A 23,617-nucleotide genomic window follows, 5' to 3' on the forward strand; every position below is an offset into this window, starting at 1 on the left:
CGCTGGGGCAGGAGGAATTCACTAATTACTCGCGGCTCTTAATATGGCCCCTGAACGCTGCCAGAGTGGCGTGAAGGGCTCAGAGCAGGAGACACAACCTGCTCCATCGTGTCTTCTGTGTCAGCCTGCAACGAACTGAATGCAAAAAGGCTGTCTGAGCTGCAAACAGCGGAGCCCTTGGAAATTTAAAGGTGCAGAGCACAGAAAACAAAGGCGAGGCAATTGCGCTGCTGAATATTCATCCCGGCGTCTGATCCTGCCAGGAGCAAAGCCTTCACAGCTCCCGTGAAAGCTGATGGGAGGGAACCTTGGTCTGAACCTCATCTTGGGCTCCAGCCCAAATGTGAGGGGGGAGGGCAAATTAGTCCTTAATGCACATATATCTTAGACTAAAACCTGATAAGGGAACTCTCCTATGTTAATTTACCTGAGTTATTTACTATACTGATTGCTGAAGGTACTCTGATTAGCGCATGAAATATTTCTATACCTTCGGTCTGATTAACCCATATCTGCAAAATAAATATTTGTCTCATTATAGTTATGCGATCGTGCAATCAAAGACCCTATCATAATGGGAAAGGGAGAGAGTATCCGTGTGGAAAAGGCAGGGAATGGCGACACAGAACGAGTGGGTTTGAGAGCAGGGAGATGAAAAGCAGGGGCATAGCTGGAGGGGGAGGCTTAGTGGTCACAGCCTCCAGCCGGAGGGGTTGAAATGCCGGGGAGGGCACGGTTCTCCTCCCGTTTCACCGCCGCTAATTGGGAGTAATTCCGTTTGACTCAGCAGCGTTGCACCAGTCCCAGCGAGAGGAGGGTCAGACCTTGGGAATCACAGGGGTGAGTCCCAGCAGGCTCCCAGCCTCCAGCTTTTTTGAAACAGAAGCAGGGAGTTCCCGGCAGCACGGTGCGTGTGCCAGTCTCCCAGACGAGCTCTTAAAATAGCCCAGCGCACCAGGCTGTGGCACCGGGGGAGAGCGCAGAGGATGAAGTGTTCAGTCTTTCTGGCCCAGATCCGGGGAGAGGGAGGGTTGGCAGCTCCCTGCCCAAGGCAAAGGTGGCTTAAAGCGTGGTGCGGGGAGGAGGGCAGTCGGCACCCCGCGACCAGGTGGCAGGGAGCAGAGGAGGCGGCAGCCGGCGATGCCGGTACCGCCATGCGTGCTGGACATCCTCCCTTGGCGTGGGGAGCTGTAAGTCATCTGGAGGAGAGGATCCCCCCTCTGCCATTACAGGGCTGTTTTGCATACGCTCCGTTAGGAAAAGAGAGGAGTTTTATTGTGGCTGTACAGAAGAGCTAAGTCAAGAGGTTGCTTTATGGCTCACGGGTCCCGGCGTAGAGAGGAAAGTGTCCCAGATGCAGCATATAGTAAGGCTGGCAGCGTTGTATAGCACTGCTGCATCGCGGAGTGGCTGCGAGCACTGCTCTGCAAAAGAGCTGAAGTCATTTTTCTTCTAAGGGCAGGGGGTAGTGGGGAGGAAATATGAAGGCAGCCCTGTTGCTAAGGAAATCTGCTCTTTGTATGGTCGTACATTTAGGTAATGCTAATGAAAGGCCATATAGTAGCGAGGTGCAGATGTCAGCACTGTGCACTCCTGGATATTTGATTAGCATTTCTTTGACTTTGCCTCCTCTAACAGAAATACCTGAGTACATGGATATGAGGAAAATAAAATCTCCCTTCTCCTCTGCCAACCGCCCAACAGCACACGTTACGCAGAGAAAGGAAAAGCCTTACCAAAATAAGACACTCACTCCATAATGAATGTGTGTTTTTTCCCCCCCACACACACCCTGGAGAGGATGAGAGCAAACATGTGATGAGAACAGAAATAGTCACATCACTTAATGCATTGCTGGACGGTACCCAGCCGGCACAGTGATGAACCTGGCGTAAGCCCCGATAGCAGCAAACCAGCATAGCATCCTATTTAATGGCTGGTGGCCCACAGATGTTTTAAACCTCGAGACTGCATCTCTCAGAGGTTTCCCTTTCGGCTCGAGCATCAGCAGGCTGCTTTTGGAAGCAAAGGCTGCGGATGCTCTATCCAGGGACCCAGCGCATCTGCGGATTAGCTGGTGCGTGCGTACGTGCATACGTGCGTGGCGTCCGAGCCTGGATCCAGCGATCTGGCTTACGGAGCAGGAGAGGACCCGTGCTGCTGCTACAGAGCGCCGTGTCCTGCTCTCGAGCATCGCTGGAAGAATGAGTCAGCCGTTTTCCTTCGCGCGGGGGTCGAGTGGATGCCCCTCTATGAGTGTCAGTAATAAAAGCACCCAGAAATGTAACCGCTCTGTGCTTGCATGGCGTGCTTGCGACTGTCTTAAAGACCAGCTGCTCTGCGTGAGACTTCCAGAGAGTGAGAGTGCTTGAATGAAGCCCTTATATCTCTCTCTTTTTCTTTTTTTTTTTTTTTTTCTTTTTTTGCCACACAGTGCAACGTGGGCTCTGGTCCTCCTCGCCTTTTGCTCTTGCTCCCTGGGGCAGCCCGCTGTGTCTCAAAGGCCTGAGGAGTGAGTCCTCCTGGGAGTCCTCCAGCTCGTGTGAGGAATGGCCCCTCAGGGCCTAAATCCAGCAGCGGGGCCCCGAGGTGGCAGAGACGTCCGTGTGGCCACACAGAGCGTCTCTCCTCGATGACAGCAGCGCCTGGGATGGAGGTTCGCAGGCCTTTTGGTGCGGCGGCAGGCCGGGGACCCCTCCCTCCCTGCCTGCCCTGCCAGCACCTGCCCCTCCCTCTCGCCGTTGTGCAACATCCCAAGGGCAATTACAGCAGTGCTTACGTGGAGGAGTGATATTGGGAAAGTATTTAGTCATTTTTAAGTGTTCTGCTGGCGGCTCCCCTCCCTTAAGGTGGTTCCTATTTCTTCTTCTCCCTCTCCCAGCATGTTATGGCAACTGCTGGCGGCAGCCCCTGGCCCGGTGACCCTTCTTGGTGCATCCTTGGGTACCGAGGGCTCCGCGCTTCCGCGGAAGAGCCACATTCCCATTGGATGACTCTTTGCCTTTCCTTTCCCCATCCCTCCCGTGCTTACTACAGTGGTTTTAAAGCTTCCGCGCCTTGACAGCTATGGGGGAGGTGGTTTTGAAAGCAAAATTAAGAGTCAGGAGGATGCAGAGCTTCTCCTGCTCCCAGAGGTTTCTGGATGCTTCTCCATCTCCATCCCCAGAGTGATTTTCCCTGGGCCCAGTGTAAACAAGGCAATCCGTTACGGCAGTTTGAGCGTTACTCCACAAACACGCCGTCGGCCCCTGCCCCCACCGCGGGCTCTCTCCGCTCCCTCTCTTCCTGCCGCCGTGCCGCGCAGCGAGCGTTGGCGTGGCACGGGGCTTATCGGGCACTCGTCCGCACGCGGGAGCGACCTCCGAGCATCGGCAGGCGAGGGAGGCTCCAGCGGAAACTGGAGTCAAGTCTGCGACAGCCCCGTCGCTGCGCTGCGCGGCTCACCCCGGTTCGGAGGGGCGACTGCAAAATCGAGGAGTGTTCAGGGAAGTTTAGGGACACTGATGCACTCCTAAGGAGGGACACGGAAAAGTCCGGGTATTGTTTACCCTAGAAAGATGGTGAAAAGAAGAGGCGACAGTAAAAGAAGATAAGCTCACGTGCACACGAAAACCGAAAACAATGCTAAAAAATACATGATTAAGGTTACAAAGTCAGGCGCTGAGCACCTAAGAAATCCCGGTATTAAAGACACCTGAGCGGCTTATGTCCGGCAGAGTGGCGTGCATTCATTAGGGCGCAGTCTTAATTCTATGGTCACAAGCTATTTCTTCTGCTGGGGCTCTGCCTCAGGGAGTGTGTGGGATGGATGGAGCTCGGTTAAAAGCAGCTCAGTGTCCAGTATATGGCTGTCCCACTGCTAATCCTGCTTGGAAGACAAAATTGTCTCTTCCTCCTGGACTATCCTAAAGTGCGAAATGCTAAGTCTGCTCTCGCCTCTTGCTTTCCTTTCTTTCCCTCTGTCCCTTCCACCTCCATGCTGCTCGGTGGTTGGCAGGGGGGATTAGCGGGACCCTCCCCCAGTGATAACCCTTTTGGGAAAGGCTGGCTTTGCCCTGGGACCCCGGAGCAGGAGGGAATACACTCTGCAGCTCCAGGAGGTCTGATGCAAGTGCAGCCCACATGCTTCACACTGCCAGCATTTGATTTTTCCATCTGTTTTTTGTTTTGGTTCAGTTAAAGGCAGAGAGGAGAGGAGGATTTTGGTGTGAACCTCCTGTCTGTCTGCATGCGGTGTGTGGGACAAAGGCGGCTTAGCATGGAAAGCCCCAGAAGCACCCAGGAGCGGGCTGGGGGACTTAGCAGACATCATTTCTTCTGAAGCTACGGGAGAAGCGTACATTTAGGAGAAGCAGCCTTGCAGCCTGCTGTATGTATTCGCCGTCTGAGAGCCAAGCCAGCCGGAGCCTGGAGGGGACAGATGGAGGAATTAAGGACATCTCAGCTGGGCAGTAGGACCAAGGGATGCTTGCAGGAGAGCTGGCTCCCATACCTGAACCACTTTGGAGACAGGGCTGGGAGTTATCACAGCTTTTCTTAGCAAGAGAGCCCTCCACCGGAATAATGTGTTGTGGACATAAAAGGAGATGTGGAGAGGGAATATTTTCACCGTGGAAGCTGCTAAGGAACTTGCATTTAGCTGCTAGCAATCTGTTTCAAACTGAGTTTCTGCCCCAGGAAAGAGAAAGCAGAGCACCTCGCTGCCCTGACCAACTCTAAATTCTTTCCTGGCTTTGCTGGGGAAGAACAATGCACTCTCAGTGAAAACCTCCCAGAAATCCAGGACATGGGTATTTTGTATGTCAGCCCTTTACCACTTTGGAGAGAGCAGCTGAGGAGACAAGTCAAGTAGATCCCCTGACTTTTATTTACCGACATGTCAGTGGATTATCTGGCGAAGGACAGAGATGCTGCCTCCCTCCCTGAGCTGGGCAGGTCACGGTGACACATGTGTGACCACGGCTGAGAGGCTGAGAAACCATTTCTGAGAGAAGAGATTTGAGAGGGATGTGTGTAGCAGAGCACAAAACACAAAAGCCATGTTGAAACTTTGCATTTAGATGCCTGCAGCAGCAAACCAGGGAGCTTTCCACGAGGACCGATAGATTTCCCGCCTCACAGCATTTGCTTAAAAAGTATTCATAAATATACCCACCAGTACTAACCATCCTTTTCTGCTGGGAATTGCCATTAGCAGCTACATTCAGCGTTTTACATATAAAAAGCACTGAGACTTAATTCTGTGCAATGCTTTCTTCAAAGTCCTTGTAGAAGAGACAACTCCAAGCTGGATTTCGGCTAAGAGTTACAGCGAGGTGTTGGGAAGCAGGCATTGTAACGCTGCTCAACGCACGATTGCAGGACCCAGGAGGTGCAGGTGGTGCGGTCCAGACGAGATGCCATGAAGGATGGGGTGTACTCCCTGAAGACGGACGCGTCAGACCTGTGAGTTGCTGCAAATGGAAGTAGCCTCCATCGAGCATGCATGAGCGCCGCTCCCTCAGAGGCCAAAAATGGACACGTATTCCTGGGTGCAGCAAGAATCACATCCCTGATACTAATTATCCCGTCACATTGCAAATCCCTGCTGCAGCATGGAGGGCTGCGTGAGTCATTCAGCCTTTTGAACATGGAGGCCGCTTTCTCAGAAGCACCTGGACTTTCCCAGCTGAAGTTGCACCCGTGTCGAAATGAGCCCGGAGTGAAGGTCCCCATGGAGCTGCTGTTTTGGAAGGGAGATGCAGTCTCGTGCTCTGGTCTGCAGAGGAGTTTCCAAACATGGGGAATTAAAATGGGATTTCAGTGGAAGCGGATTATCCCGTTTCTCCCTTCTCTGAGCACATTTCTTCGTCCGAAGCAGCACATGACAGGCAGGGCAGCAGCTGAGGCGGCCAGCGCAGCAGCTCCCATGAGTGCTGGAGGGGACCAAGCCAAGAGCTCCGGAGGGTTCCCTGTGTTCCCAGTGTGGCTGGAGCGGGAGCGGGGATGGCAGGAGTGGGATGGAGGGGGAGCAGACGGCGGGCACAGAGCTGCGGCGCTGAACGGGCAGCACAAAGCGCTGTCAGAACAGCAGGGGCTCGCGCTGGCGACGGCTGCAAATGGAGATGGAAAGGGCTGGAGAGGAAAGGACGTGACACAGCTGGTCCCCTTCGGCTTTGATCTCTAAAGCAGAGGGGTGTTGGCCACAGAGCAGGAGGGGGGAAGAAGGGGGGTGACTCATAAAAATATTGGTGTTTCCATGAAGATGCAGTTACCTGAGGACAGGAAGGAGGAGGGAACTTCCCTGCAAACGTGGGGGGAGCTGGAAGAAAAAGTCCCATTTGTGTAGAAATTGCCAGCCCGCTTAGGAACACAAAACTGTTTGCTTTGGAGCCGGCGGGTTGGTTATTTGCTGTGAGTTGCTGGTTATGTGCAGAGCAGAAGGTGGTTTGTGTGCTTGTTGCTTCAGGGCAAAAAAAAAAAAGAGGGGGAAAAAAAAGGAAGAGCTGATTTTCTTGGAGGTCTGTGTGCTGGAGATGTCTTTGGAAGAGAAAAGAGAGATCTCTTTCCTGCTGCTGGGTGAAGGAGCAGGTCGAGGGGGATAGTCCAACCCCGCATAGCTGGGGAGAAGTCAAGCGCACCCCAGGGTCTTCGTTTGGAGGCTCTGGCCATGGGAGGGCTGAGGTTTCGCCTTCCTGACCACCATGGGGTTTGTGCTGGGGAGAGGGTTATGGTTTACTCACAGGCACGTAGATTTGCTCTGCATACCTGACCCTTCCCCTTGCAAGCTGAGAGAGGTGCCATGTCCTGCACAGGAGGACAGAAGAAAGACGGGTGGACGTGGCTGATGCCTGCCCTGCACTAAAGCAAGCTCAAACTTTCTCTCGCTGCTCCCTCCATGAGCCCTACATGCAGCGTAGGACCAGCTCTAATTTTTATCCTGGAGGCAAAAATCACTGGAAATAATGCTTCATCACTCTGAAGGTCCTGACACCACCCTTAACCACCACATCACGAACCTCCTGTCGCAATTGTGATCTGCGTATGTGTCAAATCTTGCCTCGCAGATAAAAGCTGCTCCGCAGGCACCTTTTGTACTGAAATACGGAGCCTTTAAAATGTGAAAGAAACAACAAAATGTAGGACGCCACACAAAGCTGACCCACTGGGGACTGGGGGGGGGGGGGGGTGGGGAACGCAAGAAGGAGGGCTTGACACACAAAAATTGTTTTGTTAACAAAGCATCATTGTTCCACTCTGAATCGGTTTGACTGGAGTGGTAGAAACACCCCATCTGGAGACAGATGGAGAGTTTTCTGGCTAAAGAGACGGCGGGAGGAGGGACGGCTGACAACCCAGCAGATAGCATTGTCTGCTGCTACCTTGGCAATGGAGAGGAGAAAGGGCGGGTGGCAGATTAGGCGTCCCCTTTGCAACCCGCCTGTCGCGCCGGCTCCTTCTGCGCCCTGGCCCCTGCGCCCGGAGGGAGGTGCGCACCCAGGCTGGGAGCTCGCACCCTGGGATAATCCTCCCTCTCTTCTCACAGGGCTGGTTGGGTGCCCGTGGGGACTGGCGAGGTGTCTGGGGAGGCTGCGAGCCGGCGTGTCCCCCGTCCAGGGTGCTGTCAGTGCACGCCACTCTGGCAGAGCCCAGCTCGGTGTAATGGTACCGTAATGCTTGTGTGCTGTGCCAGGGCTTTGTGTGATGTGGTTTTAGAAGAACTGGGAGACCGAAGTGGAAACAGCTTCACGGAGTGAGCACTGAACGCTTGCTTCTGCTCTCGCATCCCTTTTGCCACTAACTTCCAGGAGAGCAGGATTTGGGCTGCTGGAAGGATGCTGAGCAGAAACCAGCATGGTCAGAGCTGCAGGGAGTAAAACTGGTGACAGCAGCAAGAGTTAATGCAATGCCGAAACACCCAGGGATGGGACAGGCACAGGGGTGCTTGGGTGACCCAGCAGGTCTGCAGGGTGCCTGAGGACCAGCACTTTGAATTGCCCTGGCCACCTTGCTGAGGTTGGGAATGAGTGAGGAAAAATCTATGCTTGAACGCCTGGGGCCTCTTAGCTACAGCACACGCTAAACACGAGATGGTTTATGGCAGCAGGCTCCGCTGGCACTGTGTCTGCTCTGCTCCCCGAGAGCTCACCATCAGCCCCTGCTCCCTCTGCTGCCTTCCATGCCTGATGGGAAACTCCGGGATGGGTTTTGCTCCTGCCAGAGCTTTGAGGGATCGTATCCTGCCCACCCTATCTGAATTCCTGATTACTTGCTAATTGCTTGACACACTCTACTTGCAATGCAAGAGACAGGCTCACGTCATCCTCTGTGGTTTGCCGGGAAGAGTGTGAACCTCTTTTTGACTTGCCTTGAAATAGATGAAAAAGAATAGAGCTTGATATGATTAATGTGAAAACTTCAGCTTGGTTTCCTGCCTTGGCATCTGGGCCTCGGTCATCTTAGCATCACTGTGCCTTGTTTTTCAAGGGTTGGGCACACATGGGGGCATCTGAGAGCTGATGGCGCGAGCTGCAGTGGCCTGAGCGCTCCTCTGCAAGGTCTGTCCATAATCCCCAGCCGCTGGAGACATTTCGGGTTTGTGCAGCAGTCACGGAAGGATTCAGGTGGTTGCCTCGAGGCACTGCTGAGATAATACCTCAAGGGCTCCTATTCAAACCCACTGGGGCCTTTACATTTGCATGGTGGAAATCTATTCAGATGCACCATGGCTTTTCACTGAGCCAGATGAACAGGCCAGCTCGCCCCACTCAGCTGTGGGCAGGCAGTCGCCCATGCAGAGGGGATCAGGGGACCGGCACAGCTTAGATACAGCCATGCGAAATAAATGAGAGTAATAAAGTAAAAGGTGGTTTTGGTTTTTGAGCCTCAGGGCTGCAGATGCAGCAGCAGTGGCGGTGAGGGGTGTCCTGCTGATGTCCCAGTGTCCCCAGACCCATCCAGTGTGTGCCCATGAGCTTGCGGAGGTGGATGCAATATTGGCTTTCCTGCCTGGCTCACCAGATTTACCTCCTGCATCCCCTGCTCTGGGCTGGATCCTGCCTGGTCGGAGCGGCCCAGAGGGACATGACACAGGGAGGAGTGTGAGGGTGATGGGAAGGTCTGCGTCACTTCATGCTGTTCAGTGCACGAGGTCCCAAAGTGTTTGCATCCATCACGGCACCACAGGTGACTTTGGGATGAAGTGTGGCCTCAGGGAGGAGAAGTGAACACACAAGATGGAGTAAAACAGGTCAGATCTATTTATCTGAGCTCTTTTGAAAGGTGTCATGGTTGTCCCAGAGGGAAGGGACCTGGACTTTGCAGAAGCGGAATGCTTGGACAGCCAGCCCCTGCTTTTGCAGCCGTTTGCCTGCCCCAGGCTGCTGGGAACACCGTCCCCACAGCCTGCCCTGAAGAAGCATCATTTTGCTGTCTCTGATTTCAGACCTGCTGTGAGCAGGGACCGCACCAGATGCACTGCGCTGGCGGGAGAGAGGAGGTGAGACAGGGCGGGCAGGTTCGGCTCATGCCAACTGCTGTCATGGCGCAGCACCTTTGACGCGGCTTTCGATGCCAGGAGGCCAGACGGGGTGCAGATCCCACCGCTGGGAGCTGGCTGCCCTGGAAAGAGGAGACAGAGTCTGGATTGCTGGTGAGGCAGCAAAGCATTCACACATGCACAGCGGCACATCAGGGTGCTGTTTGCTTTGCCCTACCACTTGGAAAGCAAAGTACTACCCTGGGGACACATGTGTCATCCACCCCACCTCCTGCACTGCTCTGTCCTCACCATCCCCATCCCGGGATTCCCGGCATCTCGCTGAGTGGCTCTGGGCACATGGCGTGAAATCTTTCACCTTGCTCTCCCCTGTGCAGAAAGGGGAGAAAAATCAGCACGCGAGCTCTCCCGGGGAGCCGGGGGGATGAATTCACCTTGCTGAGAGGCGAGGGAGTCGCTGGGTAAGAGGTGCTGGAATAAGCGCAGAGCAGATTAATCTGCAATGACTTCGTTGTTGCTAATCAGTGGTGTAAAAGTGCCCGGGGAGGTCGGGTGCTTTCGGGTGGCGTTGCGCAGAGGCAGTGCTGCCTGCGCAGGCAGCAGCAGCCGGGTCGCTCCTCTCTCTGCCTCCCAAACGCCTCCCGCGCGGGGCTCTGTGAATCAGCATTTCTGCAGTTGAAACGAGACAGCAGGGAAAGGCGGGAGGCTGTCGGGGCGCGGGGAGCCTGGTGGGGAGGAGGATGGGGGGACCTCGTTAAAAAGGGGCAGCCTGTGAGTTGGGGGTGGTCTCATGCCGCGGATCTGCAATCTGCTCCCTCTCGGTTTTTGCTCATTACCGCCGTACACCCCTCGTGCGCGGCTGCCGAGGTAAACAAGTGCTGTGAGCAATGCCTCCCCTTCTCGCTCATCCCCTCCCTGCCGCCGGCGACGGGGGAATGTGACAAGCTGGCACCGGGAGAAGGCATGAAAGCGATGTGATCCGCTGCAGCTCCTGAGCCGAGAACCTGGGGAGATCCAGTTACAGCAACGGGGTTAGAACAAAAGAGATTTGCCTCCGGGATCAATTCCTCTCCATTTTCCGGGCTGTGCACGTGTGTGTGCGTGCACGCACGTAACAGCCTCCGTCTCCGGCGGTTAGCGCTGCCGGCTCTGCAGCACGAGCAGCCCGGGGCCCAGCCAAGCACCAGCCGGGCCCTTCTCCGAAGAGCTCTGACGCTCCAAAACACTTCCTTTTCCCAAAACAGGGAGAGCAGGGTGATCCCCTGGGATAGGCCTAGAAATAGCAAGGCCAGGCCAGGCTTTGCAATACTTGAAAACCAGCAGCAAAGCTGGGTGGTTGGCAGATGCTGGAGCTCCAGCCTGTCCTCTGCCATGGGCCAACCTGATGCGGGGCTGAGCTCCAGGTCTGGGGCTGAGAGCACTCGTGGTCTCTGTGATCCGCATGGATCACTCCCTGCTCCCCAGGTGTTTCGAGGTGACACCTCCTCCCCTCCACCACAAGACTGGCCAGCGAGCAAAAACCAAACCCCTTAAAAGCCTTTTCTGCGACGTAACGGCTGTGCCAATACCATGTTAACCAAGATGTCTTTAACCCGCAGCCATGGCCAGAGTGCGGGCACAGTGAGCGTTACGCAGGTGCCGCAGGACCAACTCGAGGAATTAGCAGGGTCCTACGCCCTGGGATGCTTATTGCTCGTTTTGGGGGGGAATTGGGCTTATTTGTTTGGGTTGGGGTTTTTTTTTTGGCATTTTGCCTTCTCCCAAATGCCACTGGGGATGAGCCATGGAGAGCACAGATGTGCATCCTGAGCATACCGCAACAAGGTTCCTGATTTAAGGACTGTGATTAACCTCTTTCCGACAGTTGCTAACCAGGTGCAGAATTGTAACGGGAAGAGGAGAAAGCTCAGTGAAAACAGCCAGTTTTCCTCTGTCACCTGGAAATGCACACGGATGCCATTTTCTGCCTGGAAATCAGGCAGGGTTTAGGATTTATAAAGGGTGCAGGGACAGACACCCTGTTTGTATCAGCCCTGCCCTGTAGCTGCTCTCCAGAGACCATCTCCTCCTTTACGGCTTGGGATCCTGCAAACAAGGCATCGTTGCAGCGTGAATCCAGCACAACGCGTGCCGGTGTGTGGGATGACGGGCTGCGGAGCATGCCCCGCTCGGGGCTGTGCATGCAGAGGTGCTAATGAGAAACGAGGCAGAAAATCACCCTGGATTTCCTGCCCTTTGTCTCATGAGTCTGAGCTGGAAGAGCACCATCCCTTGTGCAAAAAAAGCCGTGGCCTCTCCCAGGCATTCCTGCATGGCATACGTGCGGGAGCCATGACCTGCATGTGTGGCCATGCACATGGATTTGCCTGGTCCAGGTTTCCGTGGGACCTTGCTCTTTGGAAAGCCGGGTATCAGGAGGAGAAAAGTGTTTTTTCATGGTTAGGCATGAAAAGGGGGAGCCATTGCAGCTTGTGTTTTGCAGTCAAGGGTTAAACCAGGAGCTGTCAAACTTGCTTATTTTCAGGAGATCTGGCATCTGTGGGACTCAGGGCTCCTCTGCCCACGACTGTCACTGGCCTCCCAGGTCTGGTTTTTGTGTGTGACACTCATCTCACCCCATGCTCTGGCACCATGGTTGGTTTTAGATGGACTTCGAAGTTGCCCACTGGCCGGCCAAGCGCTGTGGTACATGTGCGTGCATGGGCTTCTGCACCTTATTTTTTAGAGGGCCGGACTCTAACTTCTGTTCCAGCCACTGGCTGGATGGTTTTAGGACCCCCTGGTCGTACCTCCTCCCCTTTCCATCTCCCCAGCTCTTAACTGCAGCCAAATCCCTGTATTTTCCCCCAAAGAGGTGGCTGCAGGCTGTATTTCACACTGCATCCCCAGGCAGGGAGCGGCAGTCGCTGGGCTCCAAACGCTTTGTGGAGTCAAGAGCTGTCATGTCCCTTGGGGGAAGAGCAGGAAGAGAGCAGGACAGGGGACCGGGAAAGAGGGGAACCCCCAAAGCGGACAAGTAGATGGGCTTGGGAAATGCAAGGAGACAGAAAAATTTATTAAAAACAATTAATAGCTGCTACAACCAAGGATTTAAACTGAAACCAAAGCCTTAGGGAGGGAGGAAATGAAGTGGCTTACGATTGTTATTTTATTGCTTAATTTTTTTTTTTTAAATATGATATGCTAAATGCAAATAAGCGTTCTTACCGAGCAGGAGAGGGAGGGGATGGAAGACATGCCGGGAAAAGTGAGTGGGATCTAGGTTTTGCATCGTTCACTGAATTACTGGCAGGTCTTTTGTAACATCTGTTAAAAATAAAACAAACATTCATTTCCATTTCTCGCTGCCTGAGATGGCTTCTGCAAAAAAATTTCAACCTGTCCAGGAATGTGTCTTGAAAGTTGCCCTCCCTCTCCTCACGCCTCCTCTTCTCCAGGGGAGATTTCCTTCCTGGACTTCCCAGGGGCTCCATTAGCCCCACATTAAAGCCTTTTTACTTTGCTCTAAAACTCTCCATCGAAGTAAAAGGAATTCTAATAAACCGCTGGGAAGACTCTGCTATTCACTCTTTCCATGGAAACACGGCACTGCCTCGGAGCAGAGTTCCTCTCGACGGAGCCTGGGTCACGGCAGGAGGAGACCAAGGAGGGATGGAGAGATGGTTTCCATTATAAGAGACCTTTTGAGAGAAATAATTGCTGCTCTCCCACCAAGGAAAGTCTTCGAGACGATGGGGGCCTCGGCACGCCACGGGAGTGGGGCCGGCCTCGGAGGGGGTGCTGGCGTGAGGTGGTGATGTGCCGGGTGCTGAGAAACTCATTAAAACATCTGAGTAGTGGAAACGAAGGTGCCTGGGACCAATTCCTCTCTCTCGATGGGAGAGACGAGTCCGGGATGGTGGACGGACCCGGTGCTGCGGGCAGAGGCTACACGGGGGGCTTGGAGCTGGGGATGTGGGGTGCCACAAGGGGACGGGGTCGCAGGAGGACATCAGTGGCTCCTCGCCCAGGGCCATACCACACCGGCCGAACATCGCACCAGGCAAATACATTTTTCAAGGCCAAAAAAAGCCTGTTTGCTCTGGGAAGGGGGCTTCTGGCTGTTCCCTGGGTCCCAGGCGGGAGCCAGTCTGAGGAGGTCAGTGCGATGGCCCCCCTACCTAAAGTGACTGCAATATAATTAATTTCCAGCCTCCTCGCAGGCACAATCGTCCCGAGCGTTGCCGCTCTGACACTGCGTTGGAAGATGAAGGATTTTTTTTTTTTTTAAGCATGAGGAAGCTCGTTAGAAATAGCCCAAAGGGCAAAGTTAGGAAATGAAAATCCATCGGATCCGCTTGGAGCCGGTGCACGGAGCTTGATGAGAGTTGGGGCAGGGCTGCCTGCTCCCTGCCTGCAAGGAGCCACGAGTGTGGAGCGTGCAGCACAGGGCGCGAGGTGTCACCCTGGCCAGGGAACGAGAGCAATCCATTGGGATCGTTGGGAGTGGGGCTGGGGGAAAATCAGCCAGGAAGAGGGATGAGAGGAAGAGGAGTGAGGAAGAGCTGGCTCAGAGCATGTAGGTGCCGGGGAGGTCCCGGGGCCCCGGGCCAGCAGAGCACGGCAGGGCCAGGCGGAAGGGGAGGCTGGTGGGGAAAAGCTCGTATTTCTCAGCATGGAGGAGGAAGCCTTATCTTTGTAGGTCGCAGTGGTGAGACAGCGAGGGAGCCGGAGCGCCTTTGTTTTAGCAGCTCCAGAAATGACATTGCAATGAGTCATTATTTTTTAGCCCCCCCAGGGCAGGAGGTGGAGGGTTTGCTTCCAGGGAAGCCTCCAACTTTGATCGGCAAGGTGAGCCCTGCTCTTGCACTGGAGAAGATGGGAAGAGGCTCTTCGATGCCAGTCGTGCTGGGTTTGCAGTAGCTGAGGGAGAGATCTGCTCCACAGAGGCAGCCGGTGAAGACAAGGGGCACGGGGCTGTATCCGCACCCGTGGTGGGGGGCTGTGTGCCATGCATGGGGATGTTCTGGAGCCAGATTTCACCAGGAGGATGGAAACTTTCCCATCCACACAACTGTGCAGTAGCATCCTCTATGGGCTTGGAGGCTTTAATGAGTGAAGTTAATTGCTGTGATAGGTGATGGTCTCCCACCCAGCCGGCAGTTGGGCTGAGACAGAAAGGGTAGTCAGGCCCTGGAGCAGGCTGCCCAGGGAAGTGGTTGAGTCCCCATCCCTGGAGGTATTTAAAAGACGGGTAGACGTGGTGCTTGAGGACATGGTTAGTGGTGGACTTGGCAGTGCTAGGTTAACGGTTGGACTCGATGATCTTAAGGGTCTTTTCCAACCTTAATGATTCTATGATTCTATGAAATGGAGGCGACATGGGTGCCGGCACCTCAGAAGTGCCGAGAAGTCGTGAAATCAGCCTTTGTGAACTCATAAATCGCAGAACTATGAAGCTGCCAGAAAAATCACAGCATTTAAAAAACAAAGCGTTTGGTGCTGATTTAATTTGCATATGGGGCTCTTGGGGGCTTGTGGTTTCAACCTTTCTCCTCACCACGGTGAGGTCAGGATTAAAGGAGAGCAGGGCTGAGGTTCTCCTGAAATCACAGGACTCCTGGAGGTGGGGATTTCAAACATAAGAGAGCCATGAAATGACTCAGATGGACTGGATCACTAAATTTATGGGACTGTAGTGTAAAAATATCAAATCCTTTAGTCTTCTCTCAATCCCAGAGGAGAAGCTGGGGGTGATGCCCATGGGGTATGTCCCACCTTGGCTTTACTAGGGTGGCAGTCACAGCCCATGGTGCCAAATGGTGGAGAGGCTCTTCCCTGTGACGGACAGGGGGGATCGGTGGTTATGGGGGATAAATACCAAACCCCCAGAGAGCCGTGAGGTCCTGACTCGGTTTACCGTCCTGCAAGAGATGCACGTGTGAAGTCGGAGGTGACCAGGAGCGTGCTGTGGTATATTAGCTATAAACAGCCAGGCTGGGGCTGGGGTGGGGGATGAGGATGGGGATGAGGATGAGGAGAAAGGGGACAGGGAAGATGAGAGCAAGCGGTCTGCTTTGGCAGATGCTGGGTCCCCTTACGAGGTTTGGTCTGTTTTGCAGCTTGATGCCTGCTATCTCGAGTAATTAACAGGGAAAAGAGAGGGCCTGGTTATCCATCCTTCAAGAGCAAGGGGTTGAATTGAAAGGCAGCACCTTGGAAGTGGATCAAATAGCTCTCCAGCCCCCTGCGTATGGCTTGGAAACTTGCTGCCGTGCTGCGTTATCAAGGTGAACAGCTTTAGTTCAATTAAAGAGAGGCTCAGAGCGGAGTCGTGGGAGGAGGCAGGGCTGAGCGTTTGTACCCTTCGGGCAGGAGCCAGCGCGCACGGAGCTGCATGGCAGCAACCCCGGCCAGCCTGCACGGGCACCGCTGGCGGCAGGACGCAGGCGTCCCGGTGTGCCAGGGCCACCGAAGCCCTCCCTGGCCAGCAGTGCTGTGCATCTCTTCGCGAGGGGACCAGCTCCCCCTCCTCTCCTCTGCGCCGGATTTTATTTACCCCTTAGAAAAAGCAGTGTGCGGGGAAGGATTGCTCTTTGTTACCGCCTATCTTTCCCCCCCTCCAAAAATAAACCCCCCAAAAGCAATCGCTCCCAGTGATGAGCGACCGTCAGCTCACTGTGCACCTAAATCCCCACAGATGCATGGCGCTGGGAGCCTGTGCGCCTGTATTTTTCCTGCTGGTCCCTGCCTGGGCTGCAGCTGGCTACGGCGCGCAGAAAGCTGCAGGTGTGATTTGTTCATTTGCCTCCACCCCCCCGCGCTGCCTCCCTCTTGCTTCCCTTCCCCACTGCCGCGCGAGCCCACCTAGCTCATCCCACCCAGCTCATCGCGGCGGCGAGACCCGCATCCCACCCCACGCTGACTCCGGCATCTCCCTGGTGCAGCGCTGGCGGAGGGCTGGGATCGCTGGGGTTGGCGTGTGTGTGTGTGCGTGGAGGGGAGGGGGGGGGGGCTAATCTGATCCTACGAGGCTGGAAGAGGAAAAAAATCAAAACTATAAAGAAGGCAGCAGCCTCCTCCTTTTCCCTCTCTCCTGCTCCAGAGGATTAAGCCTACAAAAAAAAAAAAAAAGAAAAAAAAAATGTCTGCAGCTTTCTGTTGACCCTGCATGATGGCATTTTTGCGCTCTGTGTGCTGCCTCTGCTGATTGCTATTCCTGGCACAAACACACACACACGCGCGCACACACACACGCAGCCCCAGCACGGCTCACACGGGCACGGCGAGCCCACTCCAAAAAAAAAAAAACAACCCCAAAAAAACCCCAACCATCCCCAACCCCAAACCAAACCGGTGCCGCTGCCCTCGGCATCCCTGGCCACCCTGGTCTCTGCAGGGAGAGCCGCCAGCACCCGCTGCCGCTCGCCCTCTCCTCCACCCCACTTCTCACCTCGTCCCCAGCTCCACCGAGCACTTTCTGCCGGAGCCGCCCGCAGCCAGAGCCCTCCACCACTCCTACCGCTGGCATTACATTTTCAGGCTGGATGCTATAGGGCCGTTTCTAATTACCTTATATCCCCTAGTGGTCTATGAATAATGGTTAGTGAAGGAGCTCAGAAGGGCTGCTGAGAAGGGAAGAAAAAAAAAAAAAAAGGAGAATTGTGCTATTTCTCACATTTTTTTTTCTAAGGATCTAATCTGGCTACTGTGCTCTGGAAGAGGAGGAGAGCGAGCCAGCAGGAGAGAGAGGAGAGAGCGAGGACCATCGCAGGTATTGTTGCAAGCTACATCTTTGTGCCTTTTTTTTTTTGCCTTTTTTTCTGTCTTTTTTTTTATTGAAGCCGCAGCAGAATTGGAGGGGGGGTGTGTGTACAGACGGAGCTTTTTCCGGATTTATTTTTCTCTTGTGCAACTCGTGTGCCGCTGCAATTGAATGGATGCACGGCGCCGGCATCGCGGAGTTTGGGGGGGGGGTGTACTTGTGTGTGTGTGTGTGTGTGTGTGTGTGTGTGTCCTATTTGCAGCAGCGGCAGAGGAGGGGGGGTTGTTTTGCTTTTCTGGAAGTAATAAAGAAATTTGCAACCGGTCCAAAAATCCTCCTGACTTGCCGATTGATGGGTGTCTGAACAAAGATACAGCTGAGACTTGGAATATTTGTGTGTGCAAGGGATGGATTCATTTTGCTTGTCCTGACTCCTACTTTTCCAAAGTTAAAATAATAATGGGCACGGGGCTGCGAAAGCCTCTGCAGAGGGCAATCTTCCAGGGGAAGCTTATTTAATTTAGGAGTTATCAGTGTGCATGGTTTTATACTTATAAAAGTTGCGGCGGTGCCGCGGTCGGGCGCCTGGCTATCCTTGCCGTTGTCTGCACGTGAGAACGCTGACTTGATGGATTTTCTTTCTTTTATTTGGGGGCTGGCGGGGCAAGAAAAAATGGATCTAGCAGATAACCCAGGGAATCGTGGGGTTTGCACATCTGGCTGCACGTTTGGAAAGCCCCTCGGTGGGACTTTCACCTCCCGCTCCCTTTCTCCCACGGCAAATTTTTGCCCCCAAAATCCTCCGTTGACATTAATAAACAAACAATCCAGGGAATAACCGAGGAGCCCGGCAAGGGGGCTCGGAGCCTGCTGCCGGGGGGGTGCCCGTGTGCTTTTGTTTTAAATAACGAAACGGCGATGATTGAAAACATATGAATAGGATGCAATGCAGAGCGGGTGTGTTACGGGGGGGGGGGAGAGCTGGAAAACTGCTTATACGACAGAAGCGGAGCTTGAATGAGTGTGGTGAATTGAAAGGCGAGGGGTCCGTCCCTCGCCCGGCTGCGATGGGGGGGCAATTCCCAAAGGCAGAGGAATGATCTTGGGGTGGGGAAACTCGCTGGGGGAAAAAAAAAAAACCTGGAGTGAAGTATGCAATTATATCCCATCCAACTTTGCCGGCTGAGGCATTAATGGAGCTAATTGTACTCGAAAATAATAAAATCAGAGGAAAATACGCCTGCGTGTGGAGGGGAGAGATGTGTGGGGAGCCAAAGCGGGTCCCAAAACCCAGTCAGCCCCCCAAAAGTGCCGCCGAGGTGGGTGATATCAAGGCAGTATCCAAACGTGGCCGGATTGTGTTTATTTGGGCGGAAATGGAGATGGAGCAACTGCCCCGGGGAGGGCTGTAATCCCCCGGGGGACGGCCCCGAAACCGCACCGGTGCTGCCCTTCGCTGCCTGCCCTTCGCTGCCTGCCCTGCCTGGCCTTGCTTTTGTGTTTGTTTGCTTCCAAGGGGGGGGAGAGATGGGAGCCGGGGGGGCACGAAGGCGGGGAGAAGCCGTGAGGGCGGAGAGCCGATTTAAATTGGACTTAATGGATTCCCAGGGCAGCTCTTTTAGATGAAAGTCAAAATAAGAGCCAAAGTGAATCTCAGCAGACCTGTCTGTTGCATTAGAGATGCAGCCTTCCTCTCCCTCCCTCCCTTTTTTCTTTAAAAGAGAGGGGGGAAAAAAGTGTTATCCGTACAGAAGACGGCGTGGAGTTTCTCGTTCCTATAATGAGAGCTCTAATTGAAGAACTTGCAGCCTCTTGGGAGAGTCTTTAGTGATCGCTGCTTTTGTTATTCATGCCGCGCTCTGTTTTCTTGGGGTTTTGGGGGGGCTGGCGCAAGTCTGGCTGTGCCAGGGTCAGGGTGCGATGCTGTGTCCCCCCTAAGCCGGCTCTGTGGGCTGCTGGCAGGTAAGACCCCCTGGTCCCTCCTGGGGGGGACCATGCTGGGCTCCCCTGGGGAGGCTGAGCAGCTGTGCTCAAGGAGGAGATGTGCGGCTAAAACCCGTCCAGGAGCCAGCGAGGTGAGACGCTGCAGTCTGGCTGCGGGTGGCTCTCGTCCTCGCAGGACCCCCTGGGCTGCGGGATGGATCCTGCCCGGCATGGCGAGGGGTGATGGCCAGCAGTGAGGGTGCAAAGCAGGGCTTGCGCCTCCTGCCTGGGCTTGCTGCAATAGCGGGGAAACCCAAACGGCTGCAGGGTGCTGTGGGGTGCCGTGGGGTGCCACAAGCCTGCTTGGTGCAGAGGGCACAAAGCAGCCCCGCTGTCACAACTCTCCTGGCCCACAAGGGTCCAGGGTGGCTCTTTGCAGCTGGACTGTCACTTGGAGGGGACAGGCATTGTGCCAAAGCCACATGGATCCTCTGCCTGCCCAGGGTGCGGATTGGGACATGGCTACCGAGCTGGCAGGACCTGTGCCAGGCAGGAGAGGTGAGGTTCCCCCCTCTCCTGCCTTTTCTGTTGCCCAGCAATTCGGGACGGGGACAGGCAGGGGGACAGGCAGAGGGGGCTCCCACCCACGGGGGTCTCGCCACCCCCACTCCTCCTCCCAGACTCCCTTGGGTGGCCAGTGTCTCTGTGACCATGGGGAGGTGGTGGCTGTCCCCAAGCCCCATCTCCCCACGCGGTCCCATGGCGATGCTGCACATGGCAGCGGGCTGGTTTGATGCAGCTGAAAGCTCCTGGGGGGCAGGTCCCTATTACCCCCATGTCCCTCTTCTGGCCCTGGACACCTTTTGCAGCTGCACTTGAGCTCTACATGGATGAAAACAAGAGCCACAAGCTCTGGGGTTGCTCTCGGTGGCATCTGGTGGCTGTGGGGCTGAGTCTGGCCAGGGAAGAGGATGTGTGAGCAGGACAGGGCTCCACCAGCCCATCGGCTTAGCTCGGAGGCAAAGCAGTTAACCTGGACATCTGATCTCTCTGAGAATTGTGTATTGACCCTGACAGCGATGCATCAGGAGCGACAGACTCTCCATCATCAATCCCTCTCCTCCCATCACCAGGTGTCGACACTGACGGTTGTGGAGCCGGCTTTAATTTCAGGCCTCTGGCTCCAACACGTTACACTTAGCTGTCAGCCCAAGGTGCCGCCCGGCTTTGCAAACACCTCCATGGGCAGGTTGCCATCCCCATTTTGTGGCAGGAACGACACTTGCCAGGGGTGGCCGGCTGAGCCAGGGATGGGGCTTGCAGAGGACCCAGGAGTCCTGGCTCCCAGGGCCATTGGGTAGGGTAACCTCCCAAACCAGCATCGCAGCCTTTGATGGAGGACCCAGGAGGGCACCTGGAGCTCCTGCTTTGCCGGTCTTTGCTGGGAAAACCCTCTGGTCTGGTCCCCCCATGCTGTTGGTGCTGAGCAGCAGAGGATGCGCCCGAGCTGAGGAGTCCCCATCCTTCTGCAGCCTTTGCCGGTGACCTCGTCTGGCCAGGATGCCTCTTGCCCTCCCCACCTCTGAAATAGCCATGGCCAAATCTTATGGGCACGCGGTCATGTATGTGTGCCACCCTGTGGAGACCTGGTGAGGAGGGTGGTGTTTTTCTTGGGTGCCTTGATTTTTGGGCAGGATGAAGCTGCTGGCGGGGGCCGGCTGGCATGCCGCCTCTCCTCCTTCCCAGCATCTTGAGATTTCCGAGATGCACGCAGCCAAGCTGAGGCTGAAAAAGCTGCTTGTGGTTCAAGAGCATCTCCTCAACAGAGGAGAGAGGAAGGCTTTTCATTCCTCCCTTTCTTTTGGAGCTAGCCGAGCTCCCCTCGCCGGTGCAGGGGCTCTTCCCACTCTCCCCTGCAAGGGAACGTTAAAAGCCAGGGGCAGTGGATATCTTGACACCCCGTCAATCTGAGCCTTTTACAGCAGCAGTCTCTGAAGGCTGGCACTCTGCTGCACAGAAGAAAACAAGTGAGAAGAGGGGGGGAGGCGAGAGCAAGCCTTTGCAGCCGGCAATCGATAATTGTAGTGTCAGTCACTGCCTAGGAAGTTCCCGCATCCCCACTGTCACTGGCAGTGGGGAGAGAAGGAGAGGGCGAGAGCTCGGTTCTGCCCTGCGCGGCATCGGGCACGGGGCAGGGAGCCATCACGGAGGGCGAGAACCCGGCCCCGAGCAGGAGCCTCCCGCTGCATTACTCACCACTTGATGTAGCTTGAACCTTTCAACTCCCTCCCCTTGGGGATGGAGTGGGCTGGGCAGAAGGTGTCAACAGAACAAGGGGAAAATGCTCTGCTTTCTTAGGTTTGAGGGCTTTTTTTCCCCTTTCCTTCTTTTTTTTTCCTTCCCCACCCCACTCTGCGTGCATTTTGGGCTCTAATATTCTCCAAAGAATATAAAAGAAACCCCCCAAAACCCCAACCCAGCTACCCCTTGTGTGTGTGTCTGTCTTAGCAAAAGCTGAGGCAAAAGATCAAGGAATTCTTCCTTTTGTGCGGCTTTCAAGACCAAAGATGCGCTGGTGAAAAGGGGAGGCTCAGAGTACCAGGCACACACAAGTGTTAAAGGAGAGGCTTCCCTTTTGTCTCCAAGGCGATCAGCCGGCGAAGGGATCCACAAATTAATTAAAAATTGCTCTGTCTTGATTGAGTTATTCCTGCTCGCATCCCACCTGCCTATCAAAAGACTGGGAATGGCAGGAGGAAATTCCTATTTCTTTCCCAAACAGCTCAGACTTGTACTACGGACCGTCTCGCTTGCCTTTTATCCCAGACAGCAAAGGAGATAAAAAAAGGAAGGGCTGGCGTGGTATCCAAAGAGATCTCTCCCGGAGGATGCGTCCCTCTCCTGCGCTAACAAATGCTGCGGTATTTGGACGATTTGGAAGAAAAATGAACAGATTTACATGTCACGCATGGGCCAAATTGTGGTTGTAACTCCATGAAGTTGATGGAGATCCATCGGAGATTAATTTGGCCCAAGGTCTGGCGCTTGCTCCGCGGGGAATAGGCTGGATCTCTGCCTTGGTTGAAACAAGAGTTATTCAAATGGGTTTATTGTGGCTGCACTATGCCCAAGTGGTAGAGCTGAGCAAAAATCCCAACTGGCTGTATCCCTTGTGCCAAAGCGCCATAAATACGCCTCGATCTGTCAAGTCGTGCACGATCTCTGCTGCATTTACCACTGAGAACGTTTTAAGGGGGTAGATTTATACGTAGGGGCTGTGCAGAAGTCTCCCTGTGTGCTTTACTAAGAGGCTTGAACTCTGTCCCAGCGTCCTGATGTGGGGAAGCCTTTCTCCCCTTCTGTTTATGGGATTTCCACCCAAACTGAGCCTGCGCCAGGGCCGAGCTCAGCCCAAGCCCAAAGGAGCCTGGCTTCCCGTCACCAGCTCGGCTCGTGCCCATGCAGGGCTTGGGCTCTGTTCTGCTTTGGGGGAGCATCGTCAGTGCCTCCAAGCTGGATTCGGGGGGTTGGTTTGCTGCTTTGCAGTCAGACCTTGCTTCCTCCGCTTTATTGTCGTCTCCGCTCTTAGTCACCGCTCGATGTCTCACCAGGGGACACCGCTCCTGCTGCATTTATGGCAGCCACTAAAACTGGCGCTCGGCGCTTGTGCTCCGATGAGGAGGGACACTGAGCATCAAGGAGGCTCTGCCGAGCTCCGTTATGGTCCTCAACATCATGTGGGGCATGCAGAGGAGCTGCAGGGCAGGTCAGTCACCGGATGGGTCCCCTGTGCTGGGGGCAGACCTCCGGCTGCATTGGGTCCCATCCGGCTCATGCCGGGAGGGGATCCAGGAGCAGTGCTGGAAAGGAGCGGCACCGGCCACGCTCTCAGGTAGAGATGGCCAGCACATAAATGAAAATTAGATGCTCGATAAAGTAGGAAAGAATAATTAAAAACGTCCACGGCTGCTGGCTCGCAAAGGCATGGGCAATCACTGATCCAGCGAGGCACGACTGTCCCCCCCCCAAACAGCGCGTCCTTCAGCTTGGCTGTCGCTGGGTAAGCCCCCCACACCGCTTCGTCCTGTGATAGCGTGTCCTTCACCACGCCTGTCGCTATATGATCTATAGAACAGGGCTGGCCTGTTCATACCACCGCCTTTCACCAGGCCAGTGACTGGATTCTCCGGAGGAGACTCTAGTCCTATCATAGCATGTCCTTCACCGTGACTGCTGCTGCACAAGAGGCACGGCGGCGTGGGGCTCTAATACCTTGTAATTCACTGTGACTGCTGTGGCAGGACCTGTACCGTGCTGCGCTGCGGCAGCCCTTCAGACCCTTTGGCTTTTGCATCTGCTCTCTGGCTTCAGAGCAAGGGCTGGGTGGGAGGAGACACGTGGGGGGGGGACCTTGGAGGTACCCTGGGCTCGGAGCCTGCTCCCCAGCTCCTGGCGGGTGTGGGGAGGGTGCA

The 23,617-nt window shown here is 54.9% G+C and overlaps 1 protein-coding gene across 2 annotated transcripts in view; it reads left to right on the plus strand.

Moving 5' to 3' along the window:
• The window catches only part of RAI1 (retinoic acid induced 1), a 77,388-nt gene that overhangs the window by 18,551 nt on the left and 35,220 nt on the right, over nucleotides 1-23,617 (plus strand). The window contains exon 2 of one of the 2 annotated variants that reach the window (XM_082312811.1): nucleotides 17,151-17,231. The exons of the other annotated variant lie outside the window; for it this stretch is intronic. The gene's annotated coding sequence lies outside the window, so the exon portion shown is untranslated. The remainder of the gene's footprint in view (nucleotides 1-17,150; nucleotides 17,232-23,617) is intronic. 2 annotated transcript variants of the gene reach the window in all.

Source organism: Platalea leucorodia (assembly GCF_965183815.1).
Source record: "Platalea leucorodia genome assembly, chromosome: 5".
Taxonomy (NCBI): Eukaryota; Metazoa; Chordata; class Aves; order Pelecaniformes; family Threskiornithidae; genus Platalea; species Platalea leucorodia.